A 16,214-nucleotide genomic window follows, 5' to 3' on the forward strand; every position below is an offset into this window, starting at 1 on the left:
ATGTCTCTATGTTTGTTCATGGAACAAATATTAATTGAATATCTATTTTGTAAAATCCTTGAAATAGGATCTGGGAGTAACATATAGATAACCAGATAGTCTTATTCTTAAGTACAGTCTGGTTATATAAGTCAAACATAGAAAATTTAAATTTCTTACTACTCAAATTTGTTGTTGTTATTCTCTCCCCATTCTTGAATGAACAGATTCTTTATACCCTCCCTATATTGCTTTTACAATCCCTTCATTTCTTGAAATAGGTACTGCAGAGGCTGATACTATAGGAAATAGTCAAATGTGATACCAGTGAGCAACAAATATTTATTAAGTGCTACTATACACTGCTGATTTTATAAATGTATTTTCCTTTACTATAATTCACTTTTCCCCCTTATTTCAATGTATTATTTTGTTCCCTTTCTAATTTCTTTAAATGCTGACTCAGCTTGTTGAGTTCATATTTACTTTTATGTCTTATTCATTCTTGTGTTCAGCAAAGACAGAAATTTGCCTCTGAGTGCTGCTTTGGCTATGTGTCATAAATTTTTATGAGCTGAAGAGTGTGAGAAAAGGAAGCTTTGTTTTTCACTTGATTAGAAGGAAACTCCCTAAGACTGAACCCAGTCTGGGTTATGTGATTTAGTCCAGAGTAGTGGGTTAATGTCTAAGAAGAGGAAGTGGGCATAATATACAAGGCCCATTAGTACTTTTCTTATTTTTAGAGATATTTATTTTATTTTTAATGGTATTATATTTTTCCACATACGTGCAAAGATAGTTTTCAACATTCACCTTCGCAAAACCTTGTGTTTCAGATTTTTCTCCCTTTCCTCCCTCCCCAAGACAGCAGGCATTCTCATATAGGTTAAATATGTGCAGTTCTTCTGAATATATTTCCATTTTCATAATGCTGAGCAAAAAAAAGGGAGGGGGAATAAACAACAGCTAAAAAAGATGAAAATATGCTTTGATCCACATTCAGTCTTCATAGTTGTCTTTCTGGATGTAGATGGCACTTTCTATCATAAGTCTATTGGAATTGCCTTGAATCACCTCATTGTTGAAAGTTGATAATCTCATAATCTTCTTAATGTCCTACAGTGTTTTCTTGAATCTGCTAACTTCAGTTAACATCAGTTCATATAAATTTTACCAGGCTTTTCTAAAATCAATCTGCTCATCATTTCTTAGAGAACAGTAATATTCCATTACTTTTATATCCCATAACTTATCCAGCCATTCCCTACCTAAGGGGTATCTACTCAATTTCTAGTTCCTTGCCACTATGAAAAGACCTATTACAAACATTTTTGCACATGTGGATCCCTTTTTCTCCGTTATGATGTCCTTGGAATATAGACCCAGTAATGGCACTGCCGGGTCAAAGGGTATGTATACAGTTTGTAGCCCTTTGAGCATAGTTCCAAATTGCTCTCCATATTGAATCAGTTCACAACTCTATCAACAATGCACTAGTGACCCAGTTTTCCCACATTCTCTCCAACATTCATCATTAACTTTTCCTGTCATCTTAGCCAATTTGAGAGGTGTGAAGTGGTACCTCAGGGTTGTTTTAATTTGCATTTCTCTAATCAGTAGGTTTTTTTTTTTTTTTAGAGCATTTTTTCATTCAACTAGAAATGGCATTAGTTTCTGATGAAAATTTAGACCTTTTCAAAACGTGCTTATTTTTTAATAGTACCTTTGAATTTTTTCTAATGCACTGTTTTGTTTTGTTTTTCATATCATTCTTCTACACTTTTAGACCCTTTTAGGGAAATACAAATTCCTCAATCTAGAATACAAAACCTTCCACAACCTTCAGCTCATTTTTTGATGTTTATTTTTGTTTACTTATTCTCCGTGCATCAGTCAAACTTGTTGGAAACAAAATTTTGAACCCCAAATAAGGGCACAGTAAATAACTAAACTCAGAATGAGAGAATTAGTTTAAACTTTTAATTTGTTCCTGCAGGAAGTGTGTATAAAATTGAAAATGAGCTCACACACTTTACAGAGGCCGAGGCATACAGTCTTTTATCTTTTTTCCTGGCCACAAAGTCCCTCCTCCATCTCCTAATGGCTGGGATGATGAAGTTAACATTCTTTCCCTGTCTTCCTGCAGCATGCACCATGTGTCCCTCCCCCTTTATATACATTGTGTGATCATTAAATGAACCTTAACTTCTCCTGGAGAGAAGTTAATCTTTATTATGTAATTAAGATGAATATGGTAACTGAGATATATAACCTTTGTCCTATTTTCAGCTTTTTTTTTTTAAACTACATAACTAGTTATGTCCAGTTTTACCTAGTTTCAGCTGGTTTCAGGACCTTCCTTGGTCCCCTCTCCTGGACTGCTTCTTGTTCTAGACTTGGATGTAAAAGTAGAAAAGGGCATTATGGTGTCAGAATCATTATGGTATGGGAGTGGAACAATATGACTGAAACATAATGAGGGAAGTAGTGAAATAAAACACAGGCAGGTTGTAGGCATTTGGTTACAAGGCTTGAAATAAAAGTCAAGGAGTCTGTATTTGCTTTAGTATTAAACAGAAGGCATTGAAAGTTTCTGGGTGGACAAAATCATTTGGTACTGGCTAAGAAATAGACTAGTTGATCAGTGGAATAGATTAGGTTCACCGGACAAAAATAGTCAATAACTATAGCAATCTAGTGTTTGACAAACCCAAAGATCCCAATTCTTGGGATAAGAATTCACTATTTGACAAAAACTGTTGGGAAAACTGGAAATTAGTATGGCAGAAACTAGGTGTGGATTCACACTTAATTAATACTGTACACAAAGATAAGATCAAAATGGGTTCATGATTTAGGCATAAAGAATGAGATTGTAAATAAATTAGAGGAACATAGGATAGTTTATCTCTCAGACTTGTGGAGGAGGAAGGAATTTGTGACCAAAGATGAACTAGAGATCATTATTGATCACAAAATAGAAAATTTTGATCATATTAAGTTAAAAAGTTTTTGTACAAACAAAACTAATGCAGACAAGATTAGAAGGGAAACAATAAACTGGGAAAACATTTTTACAGTTAAAGGTTGTGATAAAGGCCTCATTTCCAAAATAGAGAGAATTGACTCGAATTTATAAGAAATCAAGCCGTTTTCCAATTGATAAATGGTCAAAGGATATGAACAATTTTCAGATGATGAAATTGAAATTATTTCTACTCATATGAAAGGATGTTCCAAATCACTGTTGATCAGAGAAATGAAAATTAAGACAACTCTAAGATACCACTATACACCTGTCAGATTGGCTAAGATGAGAGGAAAAGATAGTGACGAATGTTGGAGGGGATGTGGGAAAACTGGGATACTGATGCATTGTTGGTGGAGTTGTGAACAGATCCAGCATTCTGGAGAGCAGTTTATAACTATGCTCAAAAAGTTATCAAACTGTGCATACCCTTTGATCCAACAGTGTTACTACTGGGCTTATATCCCAAAGAGATATTAAAGAAGGGAAAGGGACCCACATGTGCAAAAATGCTTGTGGCAGCCCTGTTTGTAGTGGCCCCAAACTGGAAACTGAGTGGATATCCATCAATTGGAGAATGGTTAGGTAAATTGTGGTATATGAATGTTATGGATTATTATTTTTAAATTTCTTTTTAAAATTTTTTTATTATAACTTTTTCTTTTCGGAACATATGCCTCGGTAATTTTTTACAACATTATCCCTTCTACTCACTTCTGTAATGACTTTTCCCTTCCCTCCCTTCATCTTCTCCTCCCCTAGATGGCAGGCAGTCTTATACATGTTAAATATGTTATAGCATATCCTAGATACAATATATATGTGCAGAGCAAACAGTTCTCTTGTTGCATAGGAAAAATTTGATTCAGAAGGCAAAAATTACTTGGGAAGAAAAACAAAAATGCAAGTAGTCCACATTTATTTGTTATGAAATATTACTGTTCTGTAAGAAATGACCAGCAGGATGAATACAGAAAGGCTTGGAGAGGCTTGCATGAACTGATGATGAAAATAAGCAGAACTAGGAGATCATTATCCACTTCAACAACAATACTGTATAAGGATCTGATGGAAGTGGATATCTTCAACAAAGAAAAGATCCAATTCAATTCCAGTTGATCAATGATGGACAGAATCAGCTACTTGCATTTTTGTTTTTCTTCCCAGGTTATTTTTACCTTCTGAATCCAATTTTTCCTAAGCAACAAGAGAACTGTTTGGTTCTGCACACATATATTGTATCTAGGATATACTATAACATATTTAACATGTATAAGACTGCCTGCCATCTAGGGGAGGGGGTGGAGGGAGAGAAGGGAAAAGTCGGAACAGAAGTGAGTGCAAGGGATAATGTTGTAAAAAGTTACTCAGGCATATGTTCTGTCGATAAAAAGGTATAATTTAAAAAAAAAAAAAGAAAGAAAAAGAAAGTTTCTAAGTAGAGATATGATGTGATCAGAATGGTCCCTTAAGAAGATTACTTTGACAATATCATGAAGTACAATTTGGAGAGAGGAGAGATTGGAAACAAAGAAGCCATTTAGAGAGCTTTTATGCTCTTTATGGATCATCACAGAATTTTGATATGGAAAGCTCCTTAAAAATAATTTAGTGCAATATAGTCATTTTACTGCAACAGAAGTCCAGAAAAGTGTAATAATTTGTCTCCCAGCCTAATAAGTAGCTGAACAGAGCTTTAAATCTGGGCCACTTGGCTCTAAATCTAGTGTTCTTTGGAATATTTCTTGCAATTTTCCTAATGTAGGGTGCTAGCTGTGGAAATGGAAAAGAGACAGATGGAAGAGATATTTTGGAGTTAGAAGTGACATGATATGGAATGTGTTTAGATGTTAAGAGAGAGGGAGAGAGACGAATCAAGAATGAACCTGAGTAGCATCGTAAAATAATGGACAGTTTTGGGGAAAGCAGTCTGGTAGCTATGAAAATAATTATGGCATTTGATTTAATAGGACCCACCATTCAGAAAAACATAATATTGTGTATGTATGAGAGAAATGACAAGTTACATTGCTTATAATGACAAAATAAAGTAAATCCAGTATTTAGTAATAGGAAAATGAACTCTTTCCAGTACAATAACCTATGATCCAGAACTAAAGGAAGCCAACTCTTTATACTGACTCAGCTTTAGTCTTTTTGATTTATCAATAAGAGTATCATGACCTATGCTACCATCCAGGTATCTTCTTTAAAAAAAATCATAATTGTTTTAGTTTGCTTTTAGGTTATTCAGGTTAGTTCACCTGCTGGTAAATACCAACATTAAAAAAATGAAAAAGGGGCAGCTAGATGGCACAGGCCCTGAAGTCAGAAGGACTTGAATTTAAATCCAGCCTCAGACACATAATACTTTCTAACTGTGTGATCCTGGGCAAGTCACTTAACCCCAATTGCCTCAGGGGGAAAAAAAGAAAAAAAATTTTTTTGTATTTAATAAACATCAAAACAAATATGACCTCCTTTCATGTACAAAGTAAAACAAAAAAGAGAATAGTATATAAAAACATATCTCTGTTCTGTGCAATTTGTGTTTTTGAAAGTACTTGATTCAACATATTACTTTCAAAGCTGTTTTGTTCATCTTTGCTTTTTTTTTTTTTTTTTTTAAATTCTGTTCCCTTCTGTGAATTTCAAATGGTTCAATAGCCTTTTTTTCCTTTTCTTTTTTGGGCATCATTATTATTAGTATTTTTCTTTTCCTCAGATGCTCCATACATTCAACTAATGGGGGGAAATCCCTTTAGCAACAAATAGAATAGACATCCCAGTGGCCATGTCCAGAAAATTATAGCTCTTTTCTGTACTTAGAAATCATTACTTCTGTGTTAGGGTGTAGGTAATGTATACCATAATGGATCTTCTGGAGATAGGTTTGCTTATTGCTTTGATTATAGTTCTTATATAGTTCCAACTTGTTTTCTTAGCAATATTTTGTTATTTAAAATTTTTTTTTCCTGGTTTTACTCACTTCATTATATATCTCTTCACTTAAGCCTTTCTAGGATTCTCTGAAATTATTTTTAGTCATCTTTCCTAACAGTAATTTATCATTACATTCATGTTCCATAAGTTGTTCAAACTGCTCCCCAATTGAAGGGCACTCCTTTAGTTTCCTGTTATTTGATTTTGTTAAAATCCTCAACAGTATCAGTTCGTTTCCATATTTTCTCATTGTAAAGACATTAAGTTTCTGCAGGGACACTTGTTTTTTTCTCTGTCTTTTAGAATATTAGCATATCATCATCCTTTAATCCTTTCCAATGGCTCAAATTAATTTACCTTTTTAGGTAAATTAGCTCTTGTATTTGCTTTTCATAGTTCCTACTTAGTTCTGGTTTTATCAGAAAAGCTTGAAAATTATCTGTTCTATTAAAAGTTGTGCATTTTTACATTTTTCCTTGTAGGGTTGTACTAAACTTTATAAAGATTGATTATGCCTTTTGGATTATTTTATACCAAGATTTTCTTTTGGAGAGATATTGTCGGTTCTTGTGTGATCCTGATTCTGGTTTTTTGGTACTTGAGCTCTTTCTTTTTTGGCCACTTGCAGTATTTTCTTGGATTTTGGCTAGGATATTCCTAGGATTTTTCCTTTTGGGAATTCTTTCAGGAAGTGATTGCTGATTTTTTTCCTCTCTGTTTTACTGACCTGTTTCTAATAGTTGAGTGCCATTTTTATTTATGGTTTCTTAAAATATAGTGTCTAAGTATTCAGAAAGAAATTTCTGATCATGGTGTTTAGGGAATCCAATAATTCTTAGATAATTTTCCTTGACTTGTTTTTGATTAGCAAATATTCTAAATTTTCTTCTTCTTTTTAAAAAAATTTCAGTTTTATCCTAATAATTTTTGCTGTCTCTTGGAATCATTGATTTGTATTTTATCTATTCTAATTTTTAGGAAGTCTTCTGTTTTAGTAGGATTTGCCACTTTCAATTCAAAACTATTCTCTTTCTACTTATTTTTTCAGAACTTTTATTTTTCATGTCTTGCTTCATTTCTTCCAGGTATTTATGTAGTCATTGCACTCCTGCTTCAGTTCTGGATAAAATCCTACCCTGGGTCATCTGCGTTCTTACATTGATGCCCACATCCCAGAGTGTGTCTATGCTAAAAGCACTGGTTAGGTTTTAGACTCCCTTGCATCTTTGAGGTTCAGAAGTCTTCAAGAGTCCTTTATGGAATCTCAGCATACTTAAGATCTGGGTTCCTGGAATTATGCTGTCTTGTTTTGAGGGTTGCCTTGCTCAGATTGGTCACTTGCTACTTTTTAAGGTCCAAAGTTATAATTGTCCTGAGGCTTTCTCATGGGACATGTCCACTCTTGCTGCATTTGAATAATATAGAACCTTACTGGCGTCTATAACAATTTCTAGTCATCCTGGGAATCTGCCCTTTTGTTTATTCGTACTGATTTTGAATTTTTTGGTGAGTCTCTTTCCTATTCTTTATATGTTTCTGACTTTTTTTTTTTTTTTTTTTTTTTTTTTTTTTTTTTTTTTTTTTTTTTTTTTTTTTTTTTTTTTGCAGTTCTGTTATGAAGTAACTATGTAGCTTTTTACTGGATTTCTCATCATTATTCATTCTGTGCTATATTTAGGTTTTTGTTGGAGTATGTATATGGGAGCTGTGTCTCTGATCAAGCAACTATCTTGGCTAGAAGTTTCACAAATCCATTTTGAATAAATATATTAACCATTATGTTTATTTAAGAAAATTAAATACATTTATAACTTACAACTAAATAAGAATGTATGAGACTCAAAACAAATTTTCATTGTCAAAAGAGATGTCCTTAAAATATTAATATGTTTGAAACATCTTTGAAGACCATCTCAGCATTTTGTCTAATCTCTTCTTTGTTATCCTTATATTCTCACTGCATCAGTATCTGTTAGTTGTACTTATATATACAATTCAGCCTGATTATTTCAATTTCCATAGTTTCCACATAGTTTTTTGCCACTGTTTCTATTTATCATTTTTTTGGATGTCTATCCTTAGCTAAAGGCATGTAATTTACCTTCCTTTTCCTACCCATCTTTACACTCTTCCAATCAGTGCAAAATCTTAACTCTTTAGAATCACCCTTTTAATTAGCTGTTCATTTCCCATTTATATTATATTTCAGTTTTTCAAGATCTGGACACTCCTTTTCATTCTGTCTTTCATACCTTTATGGCTCAGTAGATAATTTGTCATTTGCTATGACTGAAAAATAACTTCATGGACAAATTTCTACCGATATATCTCACTTAATTTGAATAGGTTATTCTTAATGTGACATATACAGTTCAACAATCTTAAGTCACAGTCTTTCCTTGGTAGGACCTCTTAGCTTTTAAATTCAATTAGAATAGTCTTCAAGAACCCAGAGTTATTTCTACATCAAAATCGGGCATTGGATTTGTAATTTATTAATGAAATGATTAAATGCTTAATTTTAAAAAGAAAGGGTGGTTTAGGAAGTTTCACATTTATTGATGAGAGCAGTATGCCTTATTTTGGTCTTTGACCTCATATAAGAGAGGTTTACTTAGGTTTAGTGTGATTCTACCAATGTTGGGAGCAATGAGGGTGACTTGCTAACTCAAAGGTAACTCCTACCACCTATCAATGCAGTAGCTGGTAGCTCCAAAGCAGGACAAGAAAGTTGTTGCTCAGCTGCCTTAGTTGTCAAGTTGTGCATGGTGAAGGAGAAGGCTGGGGTGGTTCCAGTGGGGGCTTCTCCATGTTCCTGGTATGTTACATGCCATTCGTTTGTTGTTGAGTACCCTCTGCAGAGTAGGTCTTCTGGTCCCACCATCACTACATGCATTAGGGCAATTGAGGTCGGAGAGTGGTCACTGCTGAGATCTCACCTGAAAGGTGGGAAACAAGTGTCTAGAAGGGAATGTCTCTGGCATAAGGTTCTAGGAAAGGGAGATGATGTCAAGAAGGAGCAGTGGGGGCAAGGAAAGATATGACTAAAGTAGGGGACTGACTTATAAAAGAAATTAGACCTAGAAAACCAAAGAGGCATCTTGTTCTGGATTGTCATGAGTGCCACGATGACTTAATTTAAATTCATGATCCTAATATATTGATAGAAATGATAAAATTTTGTATTTTTATATATGTGTAAATAGAGGCCTTTCTGTAATAAATTTTTATAGTATAATGATGCCTTTTTATAGGACTTTTTAAAGCAAGTCAATACAGTGTAACAGAAAACTTAATTTTTATGTTTGAGGCTCTTCAAGGCATGCTCTTAGCAAAGAGGAGGAAACTTTAAAGGGTTAATCAGATTTATAGTCAGGCTCTGGACAGTGAATTATAGACTCATCAACGATTCATTCCTTTTGTTTGTTTGTTTTTTTTACTTCACTGCCAATCTAAAAGATATAGTTACAGTTCATGTGTCATCATAGGGAGTGGGAAACACACATGGCAGTTTGCTCTTCTGGCTGTCTTCCCAGAAGGTCAGCATACCACTGAAACACATGCAGTACACATGAGGAGAAAATACCCACGGTCACCCAGACAACCACAGCCACAGTTTTCCAATATATGTTGGGCATTTTGCCTGGGTCCATCTTTCACTTTTTGACCTCATAAAGTGGGTGTTTCCGATAGTTCTGTCTTAAGCCCTTTTCTCAGTAGGTACTCTTCCTTTAGCAATTTCATCAACTCCCATGACTTAAAACTATCACTTTTATTTAGGTGATTCTGAAATCTGTATCTCCAGCCTTGACACTTTTCATGAATTTCAGTCCTACATTTCTAACTTTGTACAAACAGCACATTTTTATCTTTTTGTTCAATAGTACCTTAAAAGCTTAAAATTTTTCGGTTGGTTTCATCATGGCCTACTCTTTGTGATTCCATTTGGAGTTTTCTTGGCAAAAATACTGGAGAGATTTACCATTTTCTTCAGTACTTTTTATATATTAAAAAACTGAGGAAAACAGGGTTAAGTGACTTACCCAGGGTCACACAACTAATAGGTAACGTTGGATTTGTCTTCCTACTGTAGGTGCAGCTATAGGTCTTCTTGACTTCAGAATCGATGCTCTTCCTACTCTATTTACTGGGCCCTCTAGCATTTCAAGTTCAAGTACCCCAAACTGAATTTAATATCTTTTCTTAAAAGAAAAAGCCTTTATTTCTGATACCATGATTTTTGTCAGAGGTGTCATCATTTATCCAGTGTGTTAAAAAACTTTGTTATCTTTGACTTTTGTTGCCTCATATCATATGTCTAACTTGTTATTACATCTTTCTCTCTCTGCATTATCTCTCATATCTATTCTGTTCTCTAAATTCTCACTGCTGCTACCTTCTATAGGTCTTTATTAACTTTCACCATGATGTTTTTTCTCCATGAGTCACTAATTCTTTATTCTTAAGAGAGGTAGTACAAGCTAACAAGTAGTATTCAAAGATTAAGACAAAAATAATTATCAGTATTATTATTATAATTATATTCCCAATATGAAGACTAGATAAGAGGCAGCATGGTATGGTAGAAAGAAAGCAAGTCAGGAAGACCTACATTCAGCTCTAGCCAGGCTAATATTAGCTATGTAATCACCTTGACTATTATAATAACTTATCTGGCCTTCTTGATTTCCTCTTCTCCCATTCTAAAACATCCTTTTTTCCCTGCCATTCTTTATGTGTGTTTATGTATATATGACATTTGTTTAACTGCATTTGACTCCCTCAGGGTTAAATAAGATAAAGTGAGTCCTAAGTTGTCTTTCCTAAGTCTACAGGTAGGCAGTATATCACTATGTTTATCATCCAGCAAGGGCTCATGACATCATCAATCAAAGCAAATTCCCATTCAAAAAAAAATTTGTCTCATTCTGCATTAAATCCTTTCTCTTGGAAGAAGAATCTTCCAAGGTGGGATCTGATTGGTCATTTGCCAATAAGATTCAGTACAAACATATTGTACTGAATATTAAATATTAAATATTTAAACAATATTAAACATATTGTATCATATTTATTTACTGTAACTTATTCACCTCCCAATTTATATGCACTTTCCCAGATTTACATTCTTTGCCACCTCAAAAAGGGCTGTATTTTTTTGTACATGCTTGGAGTTAGTTTGCTTAGGACTGCTCCTTCTCTTAATCTGCTCTACTTATAATTCCCCTTCCCACCTTCATTCTTTTTTTTTCCCTATCATTCTATTGAGTGAAATGGATTTTTGTACCGATTCTCTGTGTATGTTTGTGTTTGATTATATGTGTGAATTAGGACTTCTTTTGACCAGGTCACAAGATTGAGGTTCAGCCACATCCCTCCACCATCTCCTTATTTGTATTGATATCTCTTCAGTGTAATTATATGTGAGATAATTTTCTCTTCCAGCTCAGTTGCTTTTGTTATAACATATGTCACATTTTCTTCTGTTTTTTTTTCTTTCTCTCTCTTTTTAAAAAAACTTTATTTTAATTTTTGTCTCCTGAAATCATTGATTTCTATTTGGTCCAATCTAATTTTCAGCAAATTTGTTGCTTGGACAAGATTTTGAATTTCTTGTGCTAAGATGTTAATTCCCTTTTCATTTTTTTCCTTCTGTAGCTTTCATGCCTTTTTTTCCTCAAAAATTCTCACTTCACTTATGGAAACTTATTAAACTTTTTTTTTTTAAACTTTTGCTTCATCTCTTTTAGGAAATCTAGTGAAATTTTTGCCCAGGTTATATTTTTCTTTAAGCCAGTGCTTGTAGATGTTTTGGAGTCATATTTATCTCTTGTTTTTGAGTCTTAGTTGTCCCTGCCACCATAATAACTCATTGAAGTGGATTTCTCTTTTTCTTTGCTCATTCTTCCAGTTGGCTTCCTGATGTTAAACTTATGTTAGGGCTGAACTCTGTTGTATTTAATTCTTTTAAAAAAAGCTTTATTTGAACCTATTATACTTTTAAAGTATCTTTTTTTCTTTCCTTTCAGAGTCCTTTCAGTTTCTAGAACAGCTAGATCTGCATGTGTTGCCACCACCTTTTCACCTTCTACTCATATTTCAACCTTTTGCACTTAGACTTCCATTCTCATCACTGTATTGTATCTCCTTTTTTCAAGGTGCTCTTTATTACTAAATCCAAAGGTCTCTATCAGGTACTTATCTATCACCTCTCATCTGGACTATTTGCAAAAGGGTTCTGGGAGGTCTTCTTGTGGCTTGTCTTTAATCTTTTGCTCACACTGTTGATAAAATAGTCTTTTTCCTAATACACAGTTTGACTATCACTCTCCGCTTAGAAACCTATAGTGGCTTCTCATTATCCACCATATGAAAATGTAGTCTCCTTAGCTTGACCTTCAAAGTTTTCTACAATTCTTTCTCCACTTTATTTGTTTCTTTACACTAAATCATCTTAAACTATGGTCAGTAAATGGAGCTTGTGAAAAATTTGATAATAGTAAAAGGTTTCTGAATGCAAGGACCAAAAATGAATTGTAATGAATCTGAGATGTTTCTGGCAGCACTTTGCTATGTTGCATCATGTGATTTCACTGCAGTCTTGGTTCTGAACACTAACATGCACTTTGCACTGCTTACAAGTCGAGTGAACAGTGCCAGAAACACCTTGGCTCAGATTTGAAATAGAATCCTATAAAAATTTCCTGGGCAAGAAGGGATTGTGAGTGGAAAAAGCTTTAAGAAGCTTTGCTCTATACAATAGTCAAACTGGCCTACACATTTTCCCTTGGTGTCATCATTATCTCTTCCACCTCTTTATGTTTATGCTTGCTATTTCTCTCTCTTTTTTTTTTTTTTTTTTGAATTTTTTTTTTTAATTTAATAGCCTTTTATTTACAGGTTATATGTATGAGTAACTTTACAACATTAACAATTGCCAAACCTCTTGTTCCAATTTTTTACCTCTTACCTCCCCACTCCCTCCCCCAGATGGCAGGATAACCAGTAGATGTTAAATATATTAAAATATAAATTAGATACACAATAATTATACATGACCAAACTGTTATTTTGCTGTACAAAAAGAATCAGACTCTGAAATATTGTACAATTAGCTTGTGAAGGAAATCAAAAATGCAGGTGGGCATAAATATAGGGATTGGGAATTCAATGTAATGGTTTTTAGTCATCACCCAGAGTTCTTTCTCTGGGCGTAGCTGGTTCAGTTCATTACTGCTCCATTGGAAATGATTTGGTTGATCTCATTGCTGGAGATGGCCACGTCCATCAGAATTGATCATCATGTAGTATTGTTGAAGTATATAATGATCTCCTGGTCCTGCTCATTTCACTCAGCATCAGTTCGTGTAAGTCTCTCCAGGCCTTTCTGAAATCATCCTGTTGGTCATTTCTTACAGAACAATAATACTCCATAATATTCATATACCACAATTTATTCAGCCATTCTCCAACTGATGGGCATCCACTCAGTTTCCAGTTTCTGGCCACTACAAAGAGGGCTGCCACAAACATTCGTGCACATACAGGTCCCTTTCCCTTCTTTATGATCTCTTTGGGATATAAGTCCAGTATTAACACTGCTGGATCAAAGGGTATTATGCCTGCTATTTCTCATAACTTTCTCCTTACTTTCATTGATTAACCTCTCTCCTTTCCTTTCTTCTCAATTCAGGTCATACATTTTGTATGAAATCTTCCAAATCACTCTCAGCTGGAAGTAATCCTATTATTCTTGAACTTTTGAAGCTACTCTTGGACATTTCCTATACATTTACAAATTTTTATTTTGTATTATAATAATTTGTTAACATGTCTTATTTCATTTACTTTTCTCCATTAAAACATACTGACACTCCCATCAGATAATAAAATTATGGTATAGACATTTTTTTTTGCAAATAGTTTTGCTGAAATTTGCAAATATTTGCTGAATTGAAAGCTTATTAAACATAGAACTAGAAGGGGCTTCAGAGGCCATGTAATCAAAGGATTGTATCTTAAAGAGCCCTCAGAGGCTGTGTACCTACTAAACCTTCATTTTGAGGAAACCAAAGCCTAGAAAATTTAAGTAGCTTGCTTAGCATCACACATAATAATAAATGTTGTAGATAGCATCTGAGTCCGGGTCTTTTAACTCCAAATCCACCATTCCAAACTCCAGTGAAGAAGATTAATGTGACTCATCTTTTATATGTTAGAACATAAATCCAGAGAATCTGAGTGTTTTGCAGTGTTGCATCAGTATGTTGGAAATAAAATCAACATTAAACTTTGAATCCTAGAGTTATAACACATGGTTCTGTTTCAGCATAACCTCTCTTCCTTAGCTTTTTAAAGGTATGTACATTTAGGGAGCAAGAGGAACATGAGATTTCACATTTTTGATAAATTTTATTAGAAGTTTGAAATATTTGCTGGCATAATTCAGTCATCATGGCTATGTGGATCTTTTCTCTTTTTTCATACCTATGCCATGCCATTAGTTTCTGAACTAAGAGGAGTGAATTGGAAAAAGCTCAGAACATAACTGCTTTCTGGCTTCAATTCCTACAATCTGCAGGATACAGATTTTTTTTTTTTTTTTCAACCTAGGGAAGGGAGACAGTTAATGTTGACATCCTTAACACTGTCTGCACTGATATTAGCCACTAAAAAACCAAGTAATAAAACTAAGAAATAATGTTGGTACCTTTTTATATTATTGTGTGCCAAGATTGTTTATCTCGAAGATTAGAACAAAATGTATCTAGATCTTCTCTGAAGTTTTTTGACTTTGCCTCTTTATTAAATTGCTATATCTATCAGATAAATTAGCCTAAATGAAGGCTTCTGCTCACATCATTTTTTTCCCCTTTGTGATTACATTACAACTTATTTATTTTCTTCTTCTAAGCCACCTACATCTCTCTGCCACCCCCCTTATTATTATTATAAATACACCACTGATTATAAAATTGGGGCTATTCCTTTCTCTCCTTTAGCCTATGATATGCAGTCTGTTGGAAAGTCTTGTCATTTCTTTAATCTGTTTCTTGGAAAGAGTCTTTCTCTTCTCGTATGCTAGATGTACTTTTAAAAAGAAAATATGTTTTAGAAGCTTTTTAAAACAGCAGAGTCAAACTCAAAATAGAAATAGAGTTGCTAAACTATACATAAGGATCTCTGTGGGCTTTATATTGATTTAGAAAACTGCTTATTAAAATTATCTGTTTTTCATAATGAATACTAATACAAAAATCTAAATAAAAAACTAGTAAGGAAATTGTAACAATATATCATAAAGATCACATAGTCTGATCATGCAGAATTTATATCAAGTAGGTAGGGTTCATTCAAGATTAGGAGATTTATAATTGATCACATTAATAACAAAAAAGTCCTTAAACTGATACAGAAAAACCTTTTGACAAAATACACCAATTTCTGTTAAAAAGCATTAGAAAGCATAGAAATAAACAGAATGATAAGTAATATCTAAAGCCAAGAGCATATATAAAGGGAATAAGCCAGAAGTCTTTCTAGGAAGTTCAGGGGAGAAGCAAGGATATTCTTTATCACCATTGCTTTTCACTATTGAGCTTAGAAATATAAACTTTTAGCTGTACCGGTCCCCACTGTTGTGCCCTGGTAACCAACACCATTTTGTATCTTTTATGTCATTAAAGACTGACCTGAGTTTCTCTTTCTGTAACTGTGCAGACACTGTGTTCCACTTCTAGCTTCTGGGCACTTGTTTTGCCTGGATTAACCCTTTAAAAATTTTCAGCATTGGTCTCTTAAGATCCTATCCTGTTTGGAGACAATCCCCATCCACTTTTTGAAATTATATGGAACTTTAGTTTGTCCATTCTGCCCCTCCTTGTCAGAACTTTTAATCTACCTTTTCTACCCTCACACAAAGATAGGCCAACTCCTGAGACTGTCTAAATTAGCATGTCTAAGGTAGACTCTTTCTGTACCTGGTCATGCATGAAAGTTTGTTCCTCATTTGGCCCCTCCCTAACTTCTCCCTAATCCTTCCCCAACACCCTAGACCCTGCTCTTACCTCACCTACCCACCCCTTATTCTTCCCTCTGACTTTAAAAATCTATATCACCAGAAACATCTTGCTTTATCATATATGATTTACCCTTGTTTGATCATTTGATTTAGCTGGTGAACCATTTTATATCATAAATGGCATCCTTTAGGACTGTAGGAAAAAAAAAAAGAATTGCTAGCTATATGGCAAGATGACCAGAA

The 16,214-nt window shown here is 34.0% G+C and overlaps 1 protein-coding gene and 1 long non-coding RNA gene across 8 annotated transcripts in view; one reads left to right on the forward strand and one right to left on the reverse strand.

The window, feature by feature from the left end:
- The window catches only part of LOC116421552, an 84,489-nt gene extending 82,122 nt beyond the window's left edge, over nucleotides 1-2,367 (reverse strand). The window contains exon 1 of the long non-coding RNA XR_004231957.1: nucleotides 2,312-2,367. This is a non-coding gene — a long non-coding RNA (uncharacterized LOC116421552). The remainder of the gene's footprint in view (nucleotides 1-2,311) is intronic.
- The window catches only part of MGA (MAX dimerization protein MGA), a 224,311-nt gene that overhangs the window by 24,523 nt on the left and 183,574 nt on the right, over nucleotides 1-16,214 (forward strand). The gene's annotated exons all lie outside the window — the stretch shown is intronic.

This window comes from Sarcophilus harrisii, chromosome 2 (genome assembly GCF_902635505.1).
Source record: "Sarcophilus harrisii chromosome 2, mSarHar1.11, whole genome shotgun sequence".
NCBI classification, from domain to species: domain Eukaryota; kingdom Metazoa; phylum Chordata; class Mammalia; order Dasyuromorphia; family Dasyuridae; genus Sarcophilus; species Sarcophilus harrisii.